Source organism: Apodemus sylvaticus, chromosome 16, assembly GCF_947179515.1.
Source record: "Apodemus sylvaticus chromosome 16, mApoSyl1.1, whole genome shotgun sequence".
Classification (NCBI taxonomy): Eukaryota; Metazoa; Chordata; class Mammalia; order Rodentia; family Muridae; genus Apodemus; species Apodemus sylvaticus.
Genome location: NC_067487.1, coordinates 41590514 through 41615949, shown reverse-complemented (window position 1 = coordinate 41615949; position 25436 = coordinate 41590514).

Sequence of the window (25436 nt, the reverse complement as noted above, 5' to 3'; positions counted from 1 at the left end):
AAATGGATAGTAAGTCAACTGAAATGTTGCCTCTGCCATTCTGAGGACATACACAATTATTGAAGTTGACTGAACTAAGTTAGGAGATGTCTACACCACCACTGTCAGTCTCGCCCACTGTCATTGTGATAATCATGACCACATCATCATCACTATCACCATCATCACCATCATCACCATCACCTCATCATCAGTATTTACTAAGGTTATATATCTTAATGGATCACAAAAGGACTGTGAATTTCAGGCTTGCCTAGGAGAGCAGTATTGGAAGTTGGAATTTCTTTAGAGGTAGACCCTCTTAGAAAGCCATAGGAAGCTTGCCCTTGAGAAGGTTCAAAAGTCTCTGATCCAAGACTTTTGTCTTCTTAACCCTAAGAGGTGATTAGTTTTGTTTATCTCAGTTCTTGCCATAACATACAGCCTGAACAAGCCCAAAGCAAAGAACCATTTGTTCAGGGACAAAACCTCCCAAATTAAGAGTCAAAATAAACTTTCTCTTCATTGATTGACTATGCTGCGTATCTGACATACCTGAATAATAATCCAATTATAATACTTTGAAGATGAAAAAAGGTTGCTTTGATTTTTATATCCTTATTGCTATAGCCTAAATGTATATTTTCAGCTCCTTTAATGAAGAAGTACATCATTTAGCTCCTCCCTCTATTATATATCCAGGCTTATGATCCAGTGGCCTTTTCTGCTTTCTCCATGCACAGAGTCTCAGGAAGATTTTCACCTCCCGTAACTCTAGCTTAGACATGTAGATGACTATCCAGAACTGTGTGAGCTAATAGGACACTGAACACAAGCAGAGGGACAGGAAGGATGTGGTTGGAGGGACAGCTGTGTTTGTATTTACTGCCTAGGTAAGTCTTAAACTGAAGGAAAGGTATTATTTGGGGAAACTGAACTCACAATGGTCCTCTTTTCATAGCCTTTTTTCCAACTGTCAAATGCTGCGCCCAGAGACACATCTCTTAAACATCAGGTACTGCTCTGCTTCCTCTCTCACCTTTCTCTGTGTGGCAGTATCCTTGGGAACAAGTAAAAAAACGAATAGGAGAAATCATTTTTTTGGAAATGATGTAAATCAGTGTGAAATTTCTTCTTCGGTTTTTTCTTAAGCGAGTAACCCACAAATAATTTATTAGAATGCTACCAAACCCTAGTAGAGCGTCTCTATCCCACTTACTCTACAAATATTTCACCCATTCTTTCAACACGTTTACTAGAAAAGTAGTTACTTTCATAGAATTGACCACAAAAGACATTCAGTAGCCAGGGCATTTGCTAGGAGCCCTCGAAGACCCTGTAACACCTCCAGCCATGGTTTCTCCTGGGCTCAGTATTCATTTTCTATCTGGGATGATTATACCTGTGATAAAGCTTTACTTATCAATTAGCCGATAGGACATCAGCAACAACCAAAAATGAAAAAAACAAAACAAGTACACAATACATAGTTATTAAGAATAGTTACAAAAACAAGCATAGGGATACATAGTTATAAAGAGTAGTTACAACTTGTCAGTTGTTTATTTCTGGAATTTTCCATTGAGTATTTCCAATCTTAACTTTCCCTCGAAACTCAACCCTGCAAAGAAAAACTGAGCAGAAGGTATGTACTTGAAACGTTTGTGCAAGATAGGTTACAGGCTGTTAGGGAACATTTGGCATATGTAAAGTATCTCATTTTCTTCTGGTCATTTTTTTCCATGGTACTCGTCTGTGTTGAATTTAGCTGCTATTGTGTCCATCAATGATTTCTTTTTATAGTCCTCTGGGATTTCTTTCTCTTTACCCTTTGTTAGACTAAATAGTTTGTCATCAACAAATTCTTCCCCTTTGCTACTCTCATGTTTTTAATATATTGGGCTTATTTGATCCCAATTGTCCCCATAGGAACACCATTGTAACATTTTTCCATACTCAGAATTCCTCATTCATTCTCTCACTCCTTATTTCTTAATAAGTATAAAATCTATAATGTGACCTCTAGATCTTTGCTCTTTTCGTTACCAACCGCCATTCAGAGATTTCTTTCAAGGAAATTAATTTAATGTTCACTTTCGATGTTACAATAAATTACACTTATGAATATTCAGTAGCTTCTATTGTTTATCCCTTTTTGGAGAATCCAGCATTGCAGGAGCATGATGGCAAAGCAGACTCCTCTGAGATCATGCTGTCCATGTTTTTGCCTCTGGGATTAAGCTATCCCTGAGTGATTAACTCCCGTATGCTTTTAATCTGTAACAAAGAAAGCAATCCATTTTGAGTTCTATTTAGTTTTCCAGTTCCATGGCTCTGGAAAGGGTGTGGTAGTGAAGAGTACTGTGTGCTTTTCTGTTCTACAGCTCTGGGTGTGCTGGTAAAAACAGACTGGTAACTTGAGAGACACCTGCGGATGTCCCGTAGGTCAATATTGCTAGTGACCACTCCATTTTCCCCCATAAACAATATAGTCAGAAGTAAAGGAAGTGAACTTTGGGATCAACACCATTCGTTTCTCTTGTTTTGTGCCATTTACCCCCACCCTTAGCTTGACTTCCATTTTTTTGTGTGTTTTCTGTGTCGAAGGTTGTCTCTCTGATACCAGTAGAGACCTGCTAAGCAGCATTTGTAAGTTAAATGGGTTATGTTTACATGCAAGGGTTAAGTTTTCAAGTTAACACACAAATTTAAGACCCTCAGAGAGGAGAATTTGTTATAAATCTGGATGCAGACCCTCACTGAAGCCTGCTCTGCTGTGTTTCTAAGCCACGCCATTTACTTACTAACTAATGGTAGGTGTTCTGACAAGTCCTTAGAACTCTGTGAAATTTCTCCAGGAGACAAGGCTGGCTGGCACTTTTCCCTTCTCCCAGCATGAGATTCCTGAGGAAATCCTATTTCTTTGGAGTCTATTGTTTCAGTGGTCTGATAAGTCAGGTTAAAAGATAAAGGTGTCTCTTTAGAGGATCTTCATTTCTGCAAGAGCTGTTACCTAGTGATGAATGTATCGAAATGAAAATCTTATTCTGCAGTAAAAGAATTACAGTACATACCAAGATTCTCAGCTAACAGAACCAATATAGAATCAAAATGATTGGAAGATGATAAAATCCAGGTCTTTCGATGATGTTAATTGCCAGACATAAGAACAGAGTCTCAACAAGTAGAGTGCCTTACGGAATTGGCCACACCATTTAAATCATTGTTATTGTTACTGTCTTTGCTTTGTCTGAGTAGAATAGTATTAAAATTTAGTAGCTTCAAGCATATATAGCATATCTTACACCGCAGAATTGCCGATGCGATAGTCACTAATGATTCCCAAGGGTGTTTTTCAGTTACTAGGACTGACTGCAGTTAGGAGCAACTTCTTCCTATTACTCACAATGCCTTTCCTTTAAAAATTATAATCCTTTCCTGATTGATAATGCTCCCTCTGGATTTAGCTATCTAGTTTATAATGACTTTGTTTTCCTTGAAGCCAGCCATTCATGAGCACCACTGTTTCCTTGATATTTTCCTTACATCCTTTTTTCATGGCTACCACTTCCCATCTGGATTGCTTCCTGTGGCGAACACGACGTCTAGTCAGGGATTTGTACTCATCTGCTTTATTCCCTATGTAGTACAAATGAAAAGCAAGCGTACAGTCCTTACTTAAACCTTCTAAACTCTTTTTCTGTTTGTGAGCCACCGTCTTCCTTTTTTATTAGTAGTTCTTTAAACTGCCTATACGCCTGTGCTGGTTGATCTTTGTACTTGACCCAAACCTATACATATCTAAGAATTAGGGATCTTACTTAAAGAATTGTCTCTAAGTGATGACAGGTTGATTTTATCGGTGAGGAGCACATTGCTGATTGCTGTGGGCAAGACCAGCCTGCTGTATGAGATACCACCCCTGGGCAAGTGTATCCCCCATGGCATAAGAAGATAGCCAAGCCATCCATGAAACAGCATGCTCTGTGATTCACCTGTTGCCTTCAGGGTCCTGCACTGAGATCCTGGCCTCCACAATGGATTAGGAAGTGCAAGCCGAAATAAACCCTTTCCCCTCAAGTTGCTTTTGGTGGTGGTGTTTATCTCAACAACAGAAGGCAAACTAGAGCAATCCTCTTAAGTCTCCTCTCTTGAATATCTAAAACCTGTTCCCTTCTTTGTTCAAGCAAAGCATGTGTATTTCTTAGACTACACAGAGAAATCCCTGACTGGCCACCCTGAACATCAGTCTGCATTCTGTACATCTTTTACAAAAATACTATGCGAGTCTAAATGATTCTTTTCCAAACTATCCAGAATACGCGATTACTTGGAGATGAAGTAATTACAAGTGTAAATAAGTACGGTGTGTTTTTATTAGAGCAAAATGCCTCCCTTGGGCATTATGACTGATATTCCTATATATTAGAACAATCTGCAGAGAGGCATGCACACAACACACATGGAGAGTGCATGTGGTCATGAAGTCAGAGATGGCTTATGCATCCATAGACAAACAACGCCCCAAACCAAGACAGGGGAAAGGTATGGAGTAGATTATTCTTATGGTCTTCAAAAGAAACTTTGCCTATAAATAAATTTCCTGAGCTCAGATTCCAGTCTCCAGACAAGTAAGTCAAAATTTTCTACTATTTAAAGTATTGTATTTGTGTTCCTTATTTTAAATCAGCTCTAGCAAACTAAGGAAAGTGATAGTTTTAACTCAATCTCAGCTATTTTCTATCGGTATCAAACACATGTCTTTCCATGAAATATAAAACTTGAATAGGGTCTTAGATCTGTAGAGGCCCCCTCCTTTTATTTCTCTTGGTTCTTATGTTTATAACACTTGCTTCATTTTCTTCTATGTTCTGTACATGACAGCCTTCTGTATAATTACTCACTGAGAAGCTCTAGTCTGTCCATCATGATACAGTAATGGCTTCTCAACCTCTGCGAATTACTACTGTTGTGATCATAAAAAAGAGAAATAGGCGTAAGAATATGTTCTATGGGCGTGTGGGGGAGGGCGGTGCCTCAGCGGGCCCATGCCAAGGCATTCCCTCCCCCTGAGGGACCACACACACAACAGTATAGTATAGAATAGAGTTTATTTAGGTCATGGGGAAGGGAGTTAAGAGAGTAGCAGAGGCAGAGAAAGGCAGAGAAAAGGAGAAAGAGTAGAGGCGGCCATGACCACTTAGAGAAAGCCCGAAGGGGATGGGGGAGAGAGGGGGAGCAAGGGGACAAGAGGCAAGAGAGAGAACAAGAGCAAGAGAGAGAGGGAGGAGGGAGAGAGGGAGGGAGGGAGGGAGGGAGGGAGGGAGGGAGGGAGGGAGAGAGGGAGGGAGGGAGGGAGGGGATAAACAGCTGGTTTTATTGTGGGTCAGGCCAACCTGGCTGTTGGAAAGTAACTGGGGAGGAGCATCCCTAGCTGTTGCCAGGTAACTGTGGGTGGAGTTTAGACAGAATCCTAACAACTACTCATCAGATTCAAGCCCTGGCTTCCCTGCATCCCTCCGCACCTTCCGCCTCCCACCCTCTTTGCTTTGTTTCTCAGTTCACTTTTTAGCCTTCCCTGACCCTCCCTCACTATTCATTCCTCCATCCAACCCCTAATTCTTCAAGGGAAGAGGTTTTAAGTTGTCCACCTGGCTCTGCTGGAAGTTAAATATTCTGAACAGGTAAACGGGCACAGTCTCTTTATTCCTTAAAAGACTATTTTTTTTTAAATTATCTTTAATCTCTTTTTACAGTCCAGTCTTTAATCGCCCCCTCCCCTCCCCTCCTCCCCGCCCCCAGGTCTGTCCTCAGGCAGTTCCTCACCCAGTTCCTCTGCCCCTAGTTGGAAGAGAATGTTCCCACCCCTGTCCTGCCAAACCTCCCCACTCCCTGGGGCCTCAAGTCTCTTGAGGGTTAGATTTGTCGTCTTCTCTCACTGAGGTCAGTCCTCTGCTGTCTATGTGGGGGTTGGGCGGGGGGCGTTGGGGAGAGGGTATGCTGCCTGGTTGGTGACTTGAGGTCTGAAGAATCTTGGGGGTCCTGGTTAGTTGATACTGATAGCTTTTTTTTCTTGATTCCCTTCTTTGTCCTTCATGAAATAGGTTGCTCTATTTCAGCACTGTCCTTAAATGTATGGATTACTTAAAAAATATCATGGAGTGGGGATTACCCCAGCTCCTTTTCTTCCCTCCAACCCTTCCCATGTAACCGTCTGGCTTTCTCTCAAATTCGTGGCCTCTTTTTCTTCCATAGTTGTTACAAATATTCCGAAATATATAAATACAACATGTTCAGTCCCTATGTGACTCGCATGCATATAGTTTCCAGGCTGACCTCTTCCCCTTGCATGGGCATTACCTTTAATTCTCCCACTTTCTGCCCAAAGGCTGCATTTTCCTTATCAATTGTTTCACTCAGACATGTTTCTTCAGTTGATATTTATTTACAAAGTTGGGAAAGAACATGTAATAAACATATTTTTAAAGTCCTGTTGGCCAGAATTCGAACATTTAATACAGAAAATCATTAACCAGGGAAATAAAATAAAATGGTTTTACCCTATCAAATGCCTTTCCAACTCAGCCCTTTGTTTTAGAGCTTAATACCAAATGTCCCTCACAGCAGTGAGCGCACTTGAAGTTTAAAGTGAAATTGAATAACCACACAGTGTTCTTGGCTACACATACATTTCTGTAGAAGACAATATTGTCTAATGAGATGGGGGGAGAGAAAGAGATTATCCAGTACAACACTGTATTTCATTGTGTTTAGCAAATACCCATTTTAGTAAATACATATGATACCGAATACATATAATTCTGAGTAGATAATCTTTTTCTTTACAAGCAGATTAAATACAATGATGTCAAAAGTTTTTTGACTTCTGTTTTCTGAAATGATCTTTTGCAAAAATAATTGGATCCTTACTGAGTGCTGGATTTCACTACTCCATAGTATTCAGTCTGTATCATATAATTTCAAGACAGAAAGTACAGCACAGGTTACCTAGGAAAGTGTGAAGTTTTTTGTTTTTTGGGGTTTTTTTGTTGTTTTTTTTTGGTTTTTTTGTTTGTTTGTTTTAAATGTAGACTCAAACCTCCAGAGGCTCAATGGCATGTCTGAATTTTTTTAGCTATGTGGAGATATGGAAGACTGGAACTAACGTCTTGGGCTATGTATGAAGCGCTCATTCTGATCAGGAGAAAACAATGTCCCCTCTTGGGTTCCTCAGTTTTATTAATAAAAGAAGTTTAAAATGGACTCCAATGGAAGCTCAAGGACATTTTATTAGGATTCAAAAGACACTCCCACCCCTACTCGGGAAAGGCAAGCTGTAAATACTTGACAGTTTCCTGGAGGAGACAAATAGGGGGGAAAATGCATGTGAACTGAAGCTGTTATGGAGGACAGACATGAGGCACACAAGCAGTGACATGGGGGAGGGAAGGGGGAGAGGGAGGGGATCGGGCAGGGAGCGGGGAGGGGGAAGCCTTGGAGAAAGAGTAAGGCAGTCCAGAACACTGAGGAAATCCAAAGTGGGAAGGGAAGCACACTTTGAAAAGAGATAGAAGTTTCAGGCTCAAGCGATGGCTCAGCACTGAAGAGCATTTGTTCTTAACAGAGAGCCCAGTTTTGGTTCCTACCACTCCCAGAATGGTTCCCAAACGTTCCTAACTCCAGTTCTACTGGATCTGGCTTACATGATACACATACATAAATGCAGTCAAAAGACTCATACACATGAAGTAGATTAATAAATGAAAAATAAAATTAAGTTAAAGTATATTTAAAAAAATAAGTAGAACAAAAGAGTAGTTATATTTTTATGAATAATCCAGAAAAGTAGGTGGCTGTATAAAGCTAGATAGTTATTCCTTGGAGAACCACTTCACTAGAGGTGGGGATTCTGGGAAGAAAAGGTATAGTATATCATTACAAGGTGTGTACCCTACTTCCTGTCTCTTTATCGTGGCTTAAAGCGAGTCTGTATTCCTAGGAGCGAACCCTTGGCCAGGTGACAGACCTGGTCCAAATGGAACATCAGGTTTCCACCTAGAATAAATTTTCTATTCTTTTTGACTAGAAGGAAATTCTTTTCTATTCTACAATTTCTATGTTGTTTGCCCATGCAGAAAGAAACTCCAATGAGGACACCAACGATAAAGCATAGTATATAAACACTAACTTTGGGTCATACCAGTGACAGGAGTGTCTGATAAATTTTCTACCTTACAGGAAATGTCAGCCCAAGGTCACAGACTTCATGAGTCTAAGATTATATTAGCCACAATAAACAAGGAGCGTGCTTTTGTTGGCTTGTGTTTCTATAAATATTTATAGTTGTTTGAATTACAGCATTTTCCTGTCAATTAATATCTATGTAGAAAGTAAAGGTTGGAAATGGAATCATTGACAAACTTTGAAAGAAAAACATAAAACAAAAAACAACAGAAAAACAAAACAAAACAAAACAAAAAACCCCACAAAGATCACTGTGGACTATAAACCTATGATGTCATTGCTAAAATTTTGGTAACCTAAAGAAACAATGCATGCCAGTTATTTTATTTAGGGAAGTAGTCTAAATGTTCAAAGATTCAGCGTGCTGTAAAATCTAAGTCCTTCTGTCACCTTTGTGTTTCTTTATTAATTTCATGTGCCAGTTTTCATTTCTCTCATTTTTGCTAAGGACAAGAACATTTATGTCCCCCATAGAGCACAGCAGTACTTCCAAAACAATACATGCTTTGCACATAGTCCAGTAGCTGGGAAGGATCATGCTAAGAAAACACATCAGATCTTTAAAAAAAAAAGACAAGATAACAAATAAATTATGAAAAATAAATATATATATAAAACAAATGATGAGATACAAGTCTAAGCAACTGTGTGATTTTTTTCTTTTGGTTTTGTTGTTGTTTGTTTTCTAGTCTTCAGTTTTTCTCTGTAGCCTTAGGTTGTTCTAGAATTCTCTCTGTAGACCAGGCTGGCTTCCAACTCATAGACATCGACCTGCCTCTGCCTCCTGAGCGTTTGGATTAAAGGTTTGGCCCACCACAGTTCTAAGAAACTATTTGCTTCACACTGTGACCTCTTCAATAACCAATTGCTGAAGGCTGAGTCTGCTTTTTGATTAATGGCATTTTTCATAGGCAATACTCTTCAAGATATTAAGAATATTATGATGCAAATGATCAAAATAGCTTTGCAAGCAGAGTTAGGAGGATTTCTAGATTTTAAATTCCTCAGACACTAGAAGACTAGATAACTGTGATGGACTTCTACTATGTGGGGGCAGTCAGTAAATGTTTAATTTCCCCTTCAGTCCCAGCTTAGAACTTTATTTCCCATTGATTAATGATGATTTGGGAAGATTTGTGTTGCAGCTTTCTAGGGACTCATGGCTCCAGCCACATGAGTAGCAGAGGGTGGCCTGGTCAGACATCAATGAGAGGAGAGGCCCTTGGACCTCTGAAGGCTCATTGCCCCAGGGTAGGGGAATGCCAGGTCAGGGAAGCAGGAGTGGGTGGGTTAGTGAACAAGGGGAGGGGGGGATGGGATAGAGGGTTTTTGGAGGGGAAACAAGGAAAGGGGATAGCATTTGAAATGTAAATAAAGAAAAATCTAATAAAACAAAAAACAAACAACAACAACAAAAAAAAAAAAAAAAACAATGAAGAAATTTGACCACTCAGTATCATTTTACAGTCAAGTTCAGCCACCATGATTGTCTGTTCTCACATCCTATCCAAGAAAACTGTCTACTTTCAGAGTTCGGACTCAATTCTGATCATCTGATACTCCTGTTTTTATATTGCTCACCCTTTGTTTCTGGTGCAATTTTCCACTTGAAGATCTACCGCTTTTTCTTGTTTAATGAGGAAGAAAATGATTATTACAAAGGAAAGCTTTGTGTGTATGGATGTTTTGCCTGCGTGTGTGTTTATGTACCAAGAGGATTCAGAGGTCAGAAGAGAACACTGAATCCTATGGAACTAGAGTTACAGACACTTGTGAACTACCACTTTAGTTCTGAGTACTGAACCTAGGTTCTCTTCTAGAGAAGCGATTGCCACCTTTTCAGCACCTATATTTTGTCATGATGCTATTGTTGTCACCTTATGGTCAGGCACTCATATGCTTTGAGGAATTCTTAATCTGCCTTCATGGAAAATAACCATTCAAGTTATCCACCAATGCCCTTCATGAAGGGCTCTTATCTCTTGAGATTTTGCTAGAGTCTATAGTTACACTAAACAAGCCCTTATTACAGTCGTTTGCATAACAAACACTTTAATCTAATTTACATTACATATTTTTCTATTGGTAAACTTCATATTTTCTGCTAATTCCTTTATTCTTGGATTGGCACAAAAGCGACTGTCTTTATCCAAGAATGCAGGCATAGTACAGAAGAAATCACAGAATGGTTGTATCTTATGTACTTTAAGTTGAGAATTATATCCTATTCTACTGCTTATACTCTGTAGGTTAATATATCAAACAGAGAAGCTTAGCCTCATCTATAATAAAAATAAAATGAAATATAATTCCTCCCACATAAAGGAAAAGAAGTATCCCCAATGAACAAAGCAACTCTCTATGATCCCTTTCCCTTTGACACTACTATTCATAGTTCCTGACTTGTAAAAATGATAGTGTCTCACTCACAGGCCATCCTGGCATGTAGTGAATTTTCAGATGTCTTTTATATGTTTTATTGAATACAAGTCACCATGTCAGTTTCTCTCAAGTACCTTCTTATCTTGATCCTCTTTGGTGTATAAAGGGACAGGCTATGAAGTTTGCAATGTTCCAAAAACCTGCTATCAGGGAATGGAGTTGCAGTGTTCCACTTCTGGAGGAGAGCTTCACTTTCTCTGATGAATTCTCTGGAACATTCCTTTGTCCAAGGAAAAAGAGCAACCACTTGGTCTTTTATTACATAGGAAAGATGGCGAAATGCTAAGCAGGAAATACATGATACACTTACACTCATTCTCCGCCGGACTCTCACCTCTTGTTTATATAGCCAGGGAGTCAGCTTGAAGAAGATGGTCAAAGAGCCAGCCTGATCTCTTTTGCATAAGCCCTAGCATTGGTGCTGGACTTTCCCAGGAACTCTTCAGCATATAGAGGAGATTCTAGCCTATTGTGACAACTCTCTGTACTCACACACAACAGACACACCAATATCTATTTTATATAAGCACAGACAAGTTAATCCATCTATGGAGGACTTGACTTCCCTAAATGGAGACAGCTACACTAACTGAACACTAAGGACATGTAGAGAGGTAGTTTGAACAGGAGGTGGGAGAGTTACTTGGTATATGACCTATTTGAGTTACAAGAAATTAAGGGCAGACTTGGTACTTCTTTTTAAATGCATAATCACATTTTGAGCACTAGATTGTTGCATTTTAGAATGGTGTTGGTAAGGAACCACGCCCCCTGCCATACTGATCAAACATGTAGGTCCCCATTAGGACAATTTTAAAGCACTTCCAATTTTGTAAAACCATGGAACTTACACTTTAGAATTTTCCATCCCTAACTACTTCTTGCACGTCAGAGGAACTCTATTCCATTTAAAATAAAGAAAAGATTTTAAATTAAGTCACAAAGGATCCAGAGAACTCTAAATTCAGTCCAGTTCTTCTTTGAAACCACAACTGATGAAAAAAAAAGTTCTTTGTTAATTTCAGTTTGTGTTACATTCTTAATTTCATTTAAATGTAGGTATTTTGTAATTTCCGTTTCCTTTCATGTAAAAAAAAAACTGTATTGGGGATTATAGACATAAAGCTTCACAAATTACATGTATCCGGTATAAACTGGTTTGTACATAACATTTTCTTTATAAACAAACAGCATAAAGTGTACCTGATCTGATACTGACACTCTAGAGCTATCATTTGGCACCAACCTCTGTGTTTTACTATAATATAAACGTTACATAGTTTCTTTTTTTTTTCATTAAAGCTATCTAAAAGAAAGAGAAAAATTACTTTTCACTGAAACTCTATGTAAAATATTTTATTTTTAAAGCATTATTTGTAATTATTTTAGGTTTGAGAGGTGAATATTTTCTACTTTTGAAACAAAACATTGCTGTATACTGGACTTGCAATCATTAAACATTTACTACTTTTAGCCTGTCCCTTGTCACCTACTATACCATGTGAAATTCCCTTTTAAAATATCAGAAGACTTGATTAACAGTATCTACACTTTGACCACAGAGTTGCTAAATTCATTTGTAAGTAGACACCACACTCTTGACAGGACATTTTCAATGTGAAGTAAAGATTTATTTATGTACTAGGTACCTCAATACATAAAGAATAAAACAGGAAGGGTGTGGATGCTGTTATAAGCATTGTCTCTGTTTTTTGACTCTATCTAATGATGTGATTCTAGTCCTTGAGAGACTGCCAACTTTGACATCAGTGGTAAGGAGGGATCAAATGCTCATAGAAACAAAGAATGTCAGTACAGAAACCCTTCTGCAGCCTAAGGACTATTAGTGTAGCCCTCTGAAGGACGCAGGGATCATTGTTCAAAAGTCAGTTACTTTGATCCCATGTTACCTTGGTGACCACAAGGTAACAGATGCTTCAAGAGAAACCGGAAGAGCAGAATTATGGATGTTTATTCCTTTCTATACTAAAATAGAAAAAAATCGCTAAGATAACATAGAAAAGCAGCCTAGGCACGTGTGCAATTATAAAAGGTATTGAGGCAGCACAGGGGAATTGGAGAACAGAAAAATATTCCATAAAGAAAGAAGATGGGAAGGACAAACTCTGGTCCACTGGAAGAGTACTTTGGGAATTAGAGAAAAAAGTATACTTTCCAGAAAGCATATGAGGTATTTTCTTACCAGCCAGGCCTAAATAGCTAGGCCTTTAACCTCAGGTAGCAAGAAGCTGATGTTGGAAGATCAGTTCGGGCTGTATAGCAATTCTAGGCCAGTTTGGACTAATAAGTAAACTGCTGTCTCAAAACTATTTTTAAAATAAAATAGCATCATGACAGAATGACTGCCTGGTAGATACTTGGGTTTCTTTCCTAGGACAGTCTTCTGGAGTTAGGAAATGTTACACACTAGTTACTGTTCCTAAAATGAAAAAATGCACTTATATAGAGAATTTGACTGGACAATGAATATTTGTTCTCTCTTCTCCAAATGGGCTCCTTGATAGTGATGGAATATCAATGGGGATCTGCCAAATCACTGGTTTAGAGCTCTCCCTGGAACTAAGTAGCCACTCAACAAAGGTAATTTGAGGTGGGAAAAGAAGGAATAATTCCTCTGGCTTATTATCACTTATACGGAATGGACACAAAGGAGATAAGCAAAAGAAATTTGGTAAACAACTCTGAGAAGTTACAAGTACTAAGCAAGAAGTTAAAGATTTGTTATACTGTACTTTTGCCCATGTTCCTATTTTGGAGCCGGAGATTTTGTAGATTTGAGGATTACAAGAGGAATGGTTTGCTGAATAAATAAAAGTACAGGACAGAATCTGGTTGCTTCTCCAGGATTTTTCTACGAGATTGATGAACACCTGGAGTATATAGCACAGAACGATCTGGGCGCCTGCCAGATTTGTACTATAAAGTCACAATCTAAGGGAGAGAAAGAACATTGTCAGATAAAACTATAAAACGGGATGTAATGAAAGACATCAGCCATTACAATCAAACATGTTATGCAAGCAGGACGGGGGGGGGGGGGGCAGAATTTATAGTTAAAAAAAAAAAGGAGGGTCCAGAATTGTGTAATCAGAACCCAGATCATCGGCAACATTAGGAGTATAATTCAAGATAGTAAAACACTAAGATTTGTAGCTCAAAACACATGATCATAACAATGAAAACTTGTACTTTGTTCAAGCAGGAACTTGAAAGAAAGAGTAAATAGATTCTACATGTCTGTTGTGAAGATATAAGTTTATGTGGAACTCATCAATTCTACTTTTGATAGCATGAAAGAAAATAGCCCGGTGGAGATAAAAAGAGAAGAGAGAACAGAGCGAAACAGCAGAGGGATGTTCTGTAGCTTGCTTACTGAAAGAATGTCTTGTTCCTGCTCTTAGAACTAACATTAAGCTTGGATCCTGGAACTGTGGCTGGAGATGGCCCTAAATAGGCGGCCAGAGCAAAGTCATATCTGGAACAATGTTTACCTAAAGAGTTAAAGGCCTTGGAGCTGGAGAAAGAACCTAGGTCTTAGTTGAAAGCCAAAGTGCTGAATGGTCGATTTAAAGATCCAGATGAGGTAGAAAACAGGAGCTGTCAGAAGCTGGAAGGATTAAGAGCAGGCCCGGGTGTTGTGGAAAGGTTTCTGACAAGCGATTCTTGATGAAAGCAGCAGACAGGGAGCGATGGAGTGTTTGGATTAGCCTTGGAAGTGATGTTTAGTGCACAAGAGGTGACCGTGGGTGGCAATAGTGACAGGTGGCACTGCCTGCAGTTTAAAGGACACACAGATCCCAGCCACGCAAAGGAAAACAAATACAATGGTGTTGGGAATTCTTTTTTTTTTTTCTTCCCTGTAGTCTGTTAAAGTTCTCTCATCTGTTACAAGGCCAGTTTAATAAAATCAGACAAAAAAGAAATTTTAGAATCAAATAGTTTAGCATGAAGCTTGATTCTACAGGGTACTGTGATGTAATTCTGAATAAGAGATTAAACTCTCTATGCTTGTTTCAAGGTTTATTTTTGTTTTGTTTTGTTTTGCGTATTTTTATTTTTTGTTTTTTATCTGTGAAATGGGAATTATAATAGCAGGGCTGATATCACTGTGAATTGGGTAAGATGAAGTATAACAACATATTGACAGACTTGAGCTTTGGGCGTTATGGTTTCTATGTAAATGTTGGTTTACTCTTAGTCCAAAAACATGGCCAAAAGCATTTCTAAGCTCTTTAATCTGCCTGTCAGTAAGTTCTTGTCTACCATCAAAATGGGTGACCCTACTGGAGGTCAAAATGGCTTTTAAAGAGGATGATCATCCTTTCTCATTGGAAAATGGTTGTTCTCTAACCCAACTCGCTCCTTTTTTTATTGATATATTTTTATTTACATTGCAAATGATTTCCCCTTTTCTGGGTCCCCACTCCCCACAAGTCCCATAAGCCCTCTTCCCTCCCCCTATTCTTCCATCCATCCCTTCCCACTTCCCTGTTCTGGAATTCCCCTATACTCTTGCACTGAGTCTTTCCAGAACCAGGGGCCACTCCTCCATTCTTTTTGGACATCATTTAATTTGTGGATTATGTCCTGGGTATTCAAAGTTTCTAGGCTAATATCCGCTTATCAGTGAGTGCATACCATGATTGATCTTTTGAGACTGGGTTACCTCACTTAGTATGATGTTCTCCAGCTCCATCCATTTGTCTACGAATTTCATGAATTCATTGTTTCTAATGGCTGAATAGTACTCCATTGTGTAAATATACCACATTTTTTTTAATCCATTCCTCCGTTGAAGGACACCTAGGTTCTTTCCAGCTTCTGGCTACTACAAATAGGGCTGCTATGAACATAGTGGAGCATGTGTCCTTATGGCATGCTGAAGAATCCTCTGGATATATGCCCAGTAGTGGTATAACAGGGTCCTCAGGAAGTGACATGCCCAGTTTTCTGAGGAACTGCCAGACTGATTTCCAACGTGGTTGCACCATCTTGCAATCCCACCAGCAGTGGAGGAGTGTTCCTCTTTCTCCACATTCTCGCCAACACCTGCTGTCTCCTGAGTTTTTGACCTTAGCCATTCTGACTGGTGTGAGGTGAAGTCTCAGGGTTGTTTTGAACTCACTCTTAATGGACCTGAATTAAGGAGGACCATATCTCTGGTATGCTCCTTCTCTAGACAGATCTAGCCCAGATACAATTATAACTGGGCCTCAGTAAGCAGAAGCTGTATAAATGGATAAACAGTGAAGGGATTGTCAAGTAGAAGAGACTGAACATAAAGGTCAACTCACAAAACTCACTCCAGGTTTTTATAAAGAGAAAGGTAGTTTTCCCCCCTCCATTTTTAACAGATTTATAAGTATATATTATTTATCTGGATTTCAAATTTAGCTGCACATCTTGTACGTTTATCTAGAAACTCTAAAACTTAGTAAAGGAAAATAAACTCTTTTAAAATGTATGTGAAATTTATAAGAATTTATCAATATTTACTATTAATAGAGAAGAAATATATTTTCTTCCAATTTATATTGATAGATATAGGAAAATCACAGTGTGTGCTTAAAAAAAGCATAATTAAAGAATTATCTACCTGAAGGGATAAAGAGAAAAGATAGGTTGGGTTTTAAACATTGTGCTAGACACAGGTATTATGACTTATCCCTGCATGTGTGTACGTGGGTGTATTTTGGGATAAATCTTCAAACAGCTTTTAAGTGTTTTCTATAATTTGTCCTTCTCCAGTTGGAGGTCACAGGGTATGTGCTTTTGCAGCTAGTAGAAGGCACAACCTTACACTTTGAATTTCATGGCAGAGTCTGACAATAATTTATATTTAAAGTCAAATATTACCTAGTCAGAACATCAAGCAGAGTGATTTCACTCGGTGTCACTGAAGACCAGTTAGTTGTAAATTTCTCACACTGAACAATCCTTTTAAGTAGGTGTCACTCGTATTCTGAGACTCAATCTAGAAATTAGTAAGAAAAATATTAATATTTAAGAAATTATAAATGTCTTTAATGATACCATCTGCTCTGGGGATATATTTAAAATGTCCATCTTAGTATATAGTATTTGTTCAAGTATTTATGAGATCAATTTTAGCCCAAATGAAGCACAAGCCAGAGTTTCAGTATCTTTTCTATCTTTCCTATTTTACTCTTTATTAGTATAGTTTTCCAGTCATTTCTACCATCTCAGTAAATATTAAACCAGTGGCTTCATGGAACCCGGTGCCTGGACTTCTTAGTCTATGAAATGTCCACAACACTGTGCCTAAGACACAGTGTTCTCATAGTGCTATACAGGCAAGTTCCTTGAAGAGAGGGATGTTGGTCATCCTCTTGGTCATTACCAGAAGCATTATGGTTGTCATATTCACAGTTTCACACTGCCATATTCCTATCTTTCTGGGTATTGCTTCAGTCAAAGGCCTTGGGCTGGATGGAGTGCTTAACCAACAGATTGGGAAAGGATCTTCACCAACTCTAAATCTGACAGAGGGCTAATATCTAATATATACAGAGAACTCAAGAAGGTAGAACCTAGAGAACCAAATAACCCCATTAAAAAGTGGGGTACCAAACTAAACAAAGATTTTTCACATGAAGAACTTTGGAGGGTTGAGAAACACCTTAAGAAATGTTCAACATCATTAATCATTAGGGAAATGCAAATCAAAACAACCCTGAGATTTCACCTCACACCAGTCAGAATGGCTAAGGTCAAAAACTCAGGAGATAGCAGGTGTTGGCGAGGATGTGGAGAAAGAGGAACACTCCTCCACTGCTGGTGGGATTGTAAGATGGTGCAACCACTTTGGAAATCAGTCTGGCAGTTCCTCAGAAAACTGAGCATGACACTTCCGGGGGACCCTGCTATACCACTCCTGGGCATATACCCAGAGGATTCCCCAGCATGTAATAAGGACACATGCTCCACTATGTTCATAGCAGCCCTATTTGTAGTAGCCAGAAGCTGGAAACAACCCAGGTGTGCCTCAACAGAGAAATGGATACAAAAAATGTGGTATATGTACACAATGGAGTACTATTCAGCCATTAGAAACAACGAATTCATGAAATTCGTAGACAAATGGATGGAGCTGGAGAACATCATACTAAGTGAGGTAACCCAGTCTCAAAAGATCAATCATGGTATGCACTCACTGATAAGTGGATATTAGCCTAGAAACTTGGAATACCCAAGAAATAATCCACATATTAAGTGATGTCCAAAAAGAACAGAGGAGTGGCCCCTGGTTCTGGAAAGACTCAATGCAACAGTCTAGGGGAATATGAGAACAGGGAAGTGGGAAGGAGTTGATGGAGGAATAGGGGGAGGGAAGAGGGCTTATGGGACTTGCGGGGAGTGGGGACCCAGAAAATGGGAAATCATTTGAAATGTAAATAAAGAATACATCAAATAAAAAAAAAGAAAAATGAAAAAAAAAAGAAATATGGAGACAAAGTGTGGAACAGAGACTGAAGGAAAGGCCATCCACAGACTACCCCACCTGAGGATTCATCCCATATACAGTCATCAAACATAGACACTATTGTGGATGCCAAGGAGTGCATACTGACTGGAGTCTGATTACAGCTGTCTCCTGAGAGGCCATACCAGAGCCTGACATATACAGAGGGGGATGCTCGCCGCCAACCATTGGACTGAACATGGGATTCCCCAATAGGGTCACCAGTGGAGGAGTTAGAGAAAGGACTGAAGGAGATGAAGGGGTTTACAACCCCGTAGGAAAAACAATATCAGCCTTCAGATCTCCACTTTGGGATCCAGAACAACCTGGGCTGCAACACCACATCTCCAGGTCCTGCAAGAGGCCAGAGGGGCAGCCGAAGGCCAGCTGGGAGGAGTCGGTGTGCTCTGGTGAGTCCAGCAGGCCCCTGCAGGAGCCTTCAGGTGTCTGCTTCAGGATCTGAACAGCCTGGGCCACAGCACTCAGTCTCCAGGAAGTGCAAGAGGCCTGGTGTGCACCTGGAGGCAGACTGGGAGCGCACAGCTTGCTCCTGCTGCAGGACCTTAGGTTCCAGTCCTGAGGCCTCTGGCTGGAGCCTTCAGATCTCTGCTTCAGGATCCAGAACAGCCTGGGCTACAACACCACATCTCCAGGTCCTGCAAGAGGCCAGAGGGGCACCCGGGAGGCTGGCTGCGAGGAGTCGGTGTGCTCTGGTGAGTCCAGCAGGCCCTGGCAGGAGCCTTCATGTGTCTACTTCTGGCTCTGAACAGCCTGGGCCACAGCACTCAGTCTCCAGGCAGTGCAGGAGGTCAGCTGTGCATCAGAGGCCACCTGGGAAGAAGCAGCTTGCACTGGTGAGTCCAGCATTGACAACACCAACTAACACCAGTGAGAACTAGATAGCAAAAGGCAAACACAGGAACATCACTAACAGAAATTAAGGCAATATGGCAGCATCTGAACTCAATTCTCCTTTAACAGCATGTCCTGGATACCCCATCACACCAGAAAAACAAGATTTAGATTTAAAATCACTGGTCATGATGCTGGTAGAGGAACACATGAAGGACATACTTAAAGAAATTCAGAAGAAAATGGATCAAAAGTTAGAAGCCCTTACAAGGGAAACACAAAAATCATTGAAAGAAATTCAGGAGAATACAAAAGCCAATAAGGAGGAAACGCAAAAATCACTTAAAGAAATACAGGAGAACTTTGGTCAACAGACTGAGGTCATGAAAGAGGAAACACAAAAATCTCTTAAAGAATTACAGGAAAGCACAAACAAGCAAGTGAAGGAGCTAAGCAAAACCATCCAGGATCTAAAATCATAAGTAGAAACAACTAAGAAAACTCAAAGGGAGACAACTTTGGAGATAGAAAGCCTTGGGAAGAAATCAGGGGACATAGATGCAAATATCAACAACAGAATACAAGAGATAGAAGAAAGAATCTCAGATGCTGAAGATTCCATAGAAACCATGGACTCAACAGTTAAAGAAAATGCAAAATGCAAAAATCTTGTAACCCAAAATATCCAGGAAATCCAGGACACAATGAGAAGACCAAACCTAAAGATTATAGTCATAGATGGGAGTGAAGATTTACAACTTAAAGGGCCATCAAATATCTTCAATAAAATTATGGAAGAAAACTTCCCTAACCTAAAGAGAAAGATGCCCATGAATATACAAGAAGCCTACAGAACTCCAAAGAGACTGGACCAGAACAGAAATACTTCCCGTCACATAATAATCAAAACTCCAAATGTACTAAACAAAGAAAGAATAATAAAGGCAGTAAGAGAAAAAGGCCAAGTAACATATAAAGGAAGACCTATCAGAATCACACCAGACTTCTCACCTGAGACTATGAAAGCTAGAAGATCCTGGGCAGATCTCATGCAGACTCTAAGAGAACACAAATGCCAGCCAAAACTACTATACCCAGCAAAACTCTCAATCACCATAGATGGAGAAACTAAGATATTCCACGACAAAACCAAGTTTACCCAATATCTATCCACAAACCCAGCCCTACAAAGGATAATAGGAGGAAAACACCAATAGAAGGAGGGAAACTTCACCCTGGAAAAAGCAAGATAGTAACCTTCTTTCATCAAACCCAAAAGAAGTTAACCAATCAAATTTAAAAAATAACATCAAAAATGACAGGAAGTAATAATCACTATTCCTTAATATATCTTAACATCAACGGACTCAATGCCCCAATAAAAAGACATAGACTGGATACCTACATAAACAGGACCCTACATTTTGCTGCATACAGGAAACACACCTCAGGGTCAAAGACAAATACTACCTTAGAGTAAAAGGCTTGAAGACAATTATACAAGCAAATGGTCTCAGGAAACAAGCTGGAGTAGCCATTCTAATATCAGATAAAATTGACTTTCAACCCAAAGTCATCAAAAGAGACTCTGAGAGACACTTCTTGCTGGTCAAAGGAAAAATACAACAAGAAGAACTCTCGATCTTGAACATCTATGTTCCAAATGCAAGGGCACCCTCATTCATAAAAGAAACTTTATTAAAGCTCAAAGCACACATTGCACCTAACACAACAATTGTGGGGGACTTCAACACTGCACTTTCCTCAATGGACTGATCAGGAAAACAGAAACTGAACAGGGACACAGTGAAACTAATTGAAACTTTGGAACAATTAGATTTAACATATAATATATATAACATATGATATATAAAACATTCTATCCTAAAGCAAAAGAATATACCTTTTTCTCAGCACCTCATGGTACCTTCTCCAAAATCAACCATATAATTTGTCACAAGACAGATCTCAACAAATATAAGAAGATCGAACTAATCCCATGCCTCCTATCAGATCACTATGGAGTAAAAGTGGTCTTCAATAGCAACAAAACAACAGAAAACCCACATACACGTGGAAACTGAACAATATTCTACTCAATGATACCTTGGTCAAGGAAGAAATAATGAAAGAAATTAAAGACTTTTTAGAACTTAATGAAAATGAAGACACAACATACCTAAATCTATGGACACAATGAAACCAGTGCTAAGAGGAAAACTCATAGCCCTGAGTGCCTCCAAAAAGAAAATGGAGTGAGCATACACTAACAGCTTAATGACACACCTGAAAGCCCTGGAACAAAAAGAAGCTATTTCACCCAGGAGGAGTAGAAGGCAGGAAATCATCAAACTCAGGGCCGAAATCAAGCAAGTAGAAACAAAGAGAACCATACAAAGAATCAACAAAACCAGGAGCTGGTTCTTTGAGAAAATCAACAAGATAGATAAACCCTTAGCCAGACTGACCAAAGGGCACAAAGACAGTATCCAGATTAACAAACTTAGAAATGAAAAGGGAGATATAACAACAGAAACTGAGGAAATTCAAAAAATCATTAGATCCTACTACAAAAGCCTATATTCAACACAACTGGAGAATCTGGAGGAAATGGACAGTTTCCTAGACAGATATCCGACACCAAAACTAAATCAGGATCAAATAGATCATCTAAACAGTCCCATAACACCTGAAGAAATAAAAAGGGTCATAGAAAGTCTCCCAACCAAAAAAAGCACAGGACCAGATGGCTTCAGTGCAGAATTCTATCAGACCTTCACAGAAGACCTAACACCAATACTCTTCAAACTATTCCACAAAATAGAAACAGAAGGAACTCTACCCAACTCGTTCTATGAAGCCACAATTACCCTGATACCAAAACCACACAAAGATCCAACAAAGAAAGAGAACTTCAGGCCAATTTCTCTTAGGAATATTGATGCAAAAATACTTAATAAAATTCTTGCCAACCGAATCCAAGAACACATCAAAACGATCATCCACCATGATCAAGTAGGCTTCATCCCAGGGATGCAGGGATGGTTCAATATGAGGAAATCCATAAATGCTATCTACTACATAAACAAACTCAAAGGAAAAAACCATAAGATCATCTCATTAGATGCAGAAAAAGTATTTGACAAAATTCAGCATCCTTTCATGCTAAAAGTCTTGGAAAGAACAGGAATTCAAGGCCCATACCTAAACATTGTTAAAGCAATATACAGCAAACAGGTAGCCAACATCAAACTAAATGGAGAGAAACTTGAAGCAATCCCACTAAAATCAGGGACTAGACAAGGCTGTCCTCTCTCTCCATATCTTTTCAATATAGTACTTGAAGTTCTAGCTAGAGCAATTAGACAACATAAGGGGGTCAAGGGGATACAAATTGGAAAGGAAGAAGTCAAATTATCTCTATTTGCAGATGACATGATAGTCTACTTAAGTGACCTGAAAACCTCCACCAGAGAACTCCTACATCTGATAAACAACTTCAGCAAAGTGGCTGGTTATAAAATCAACTCAAGCAAATCATTTGCCTTCTGATACTAAAAGGATAAGCAGTCTGAGAAAGAAGTTAGGGAAATGACACCCTTCACAATAGCCACAAACAATATAAAGTATCTTGGTGCGACTCTAACCAAACAAGTGAAAGAGCTATATGACAAGAACTTCAAGTCTCTGAAGAAGGAAATCGAAGACGACCTTAGAAAATGGAAAAAAAAATCTTCCATGCTCGTGGATCGGCAGGATTAATATAGTTAAAATGGCCATTTTGCCAAAAGCGATCCACAGTTTCAACGCAATCCCCATCAAAATCCCAAATCAGTTTTTCACAGAGTTAGAAAAAGCAATTCTCAAATTCATCTGGAATAACAAAAAATCCAGGATAGCTAAAACTATTCGTAACAACAAAAGAAATTCTGGGGGAATCAGTATCCCTGACTGTAAGCAATACTACAGAGCAATAGTGTTAAAAACTGCATGGTCTTGGCACAGTGACAGACAAGTGGACCACTGGAATAGAATTGAAGATCCAGAAATGAATCCACACACCTATCACTTGATCTTCGACAAAGGAGCCGAAAACTTCCAGTGGAAAAAGATAGCCTTTTCAACAAATGGTGATGGTTCAATTGGAGGTCAGCATGCAGAAGAATGCGAATTGATCCATTCTTATCTCCATGCACTAAACTTCACTCCAAGTGGATCAAGGACCTCCATGTAAAACCAGACACACTGAAACTAATAGAAAAGAAACTGCGGAAGACCCGTGAGGACATGGGCACAGGGGAAAAGTTCCTGAACAGATCACCAATAGCTTATGCTCTAAGATCAAGAATTGACAAATGGGACCTCATAAAATTACAAAGTGTCTGTAAGGCCAAGGACACTGTTAAAAGGACAAAACAGCAACCATAAAATTGGGAAAGGATATTCACCAATCCTACATCTGATAGAGAGCTAATATCCAATATATACAAAGAATTCAAGAAGTTAGACCCCAGGGAACCAAATAACCCTATTAAAAAATGGGGTACAGATCTAAACAAAGAATTTTCACCTGAAGAAATTTGGATGGCCAAGAGGCACCTTAAGAAGTGCTCAACATCATTAGTCATTAGGGAAATGCAAATCAAAACAACCCTGAGATTTCACCTCACACCAGTCAGAATGGTTAAGGTCAAAAACTCAGGAGACAGCAGGTGTTGGCGAGGATGTGGAGAAAGAGGAACACTCCTCCACTGCTGGTGGTGCTGTAAGATGGTACAACCACTTTGGAAATCAGTCTGGAAGTTCCTCAGAAAACTGGACATGACACTTCCGGAGGACCCTGCTATAACTCTCCTGAGCATATACCCAAAGGATTCCCTGGCATGCAATAAAGACACATGCTCTATTATGTTTATAGCAGCCTTATTTATAATAGCCAGAAGCTGGAGAGAACCCGGATGCCCCTCAAAGGAAGAATGGATACAGAAAATGTGGTATATTTACACAATGGAATACTACTCAGCAATTAGAAACAATGAATTCACAAAATTTTTAGACAAATGGTTTGATCTGGAAAATATCATTCTAAGTGACGTAACCCAGTCACAAAAGAATACACATGGAATGCAATCTCTGATAAGTGGATATTAATTAGCCCAGAAGCCCTGAATACCGAAAGCACAAATCGCATAACAAATGACTCCCATGAAGAAGTATGGAGAGGGTCCTGATCCTGGAAAGGACTGATCTAGCATTGGAGGGGAATATAAGGACAGAGAAAAAGGAGGGAGGTGATTGGAGAATGGATGGAGAAAAGAAGGTTTATGGGACATATGGGGAGGGGGGATCCAGGAAAAGGGAAAATATTTGGAATGTAAACAAAGAATATAGAAAATAAAAATATTTTAAAAAAAGAAATGAAATATCCAGAAAAAAAAAGAAAAAAGAAAAACAATATCAACCAACCAGACAGCCCTCTTCCCCCAGAGTTCCCAGGGACTAAACTACCAACCAAGGAGTACACATAGATGGACCCATGGCTTCTGCTGCATTTGTAGCAAAGGATGTCCTTGTCAGGCATCAATGGGAGGAGAAGCCTTTGATCCTGGGGAATTTGAGGGTGGGGAGGTGGGATTGAGTGGGTGGGGGAACACCCTCACAGAAGCAAGGAGGGATAATCAGATAGGGGGTTTCCAGGGGTAGGGAAACTAGGAAAGGGGACAACATTTAAAATATAAATAAAGAAAATATACAATAAAGATAAAAAATGTATGTTACTTCATAATAAGAAAGAAAGAAAGAAAGAAAGAAAGAAAGAAAGAAAGAAAGAAAGAAAGAAAGAAAGAAAGAAAGAAAGAAGGAGAGCCTCGTCTATAATATCTGTGCAAAAGTGAGAATCTCCAGCTCCCATTATGGTTTCTTTAGTTTCCTTTTCCTCTGTATGAGAATCCTTTCCTAAATTTGAATGGCAATACTCTGTTTAACTCTAAGTTGGGTGCCCAGTTTTCTCCTTTTATTCTAAAGGTCCATTGCCTTGTGATTGTCTTAGCTGTTTTTGCATTCAAATTCTGTCCATTGAAAATGGTGAATTACTCTGCAAGCTCACTAACCTTTAAAAGCTAGGTCTAGCCAAGAATTAAGGTGCTTTGTAATACATTCACTATGTAACAATTAAAATTGCCTATCATGTGTTGTTTAAATAGACTCAATTGATAGACACACATTATATGTTTAGTACATAGTTTTGACTGTGAATACTCAGCATAATAAGTAATTTCTACATCTGTTTTATCTCTCAGCTCTTTTATACCAGAACTGTGTCAATACTTGTAGTTGGCATAAGACTGTGCTATGGAAGATGGTCTTCTTCCTAATATTTCCAAAATTGCTATCATAAATTATTTTTCATATTGTT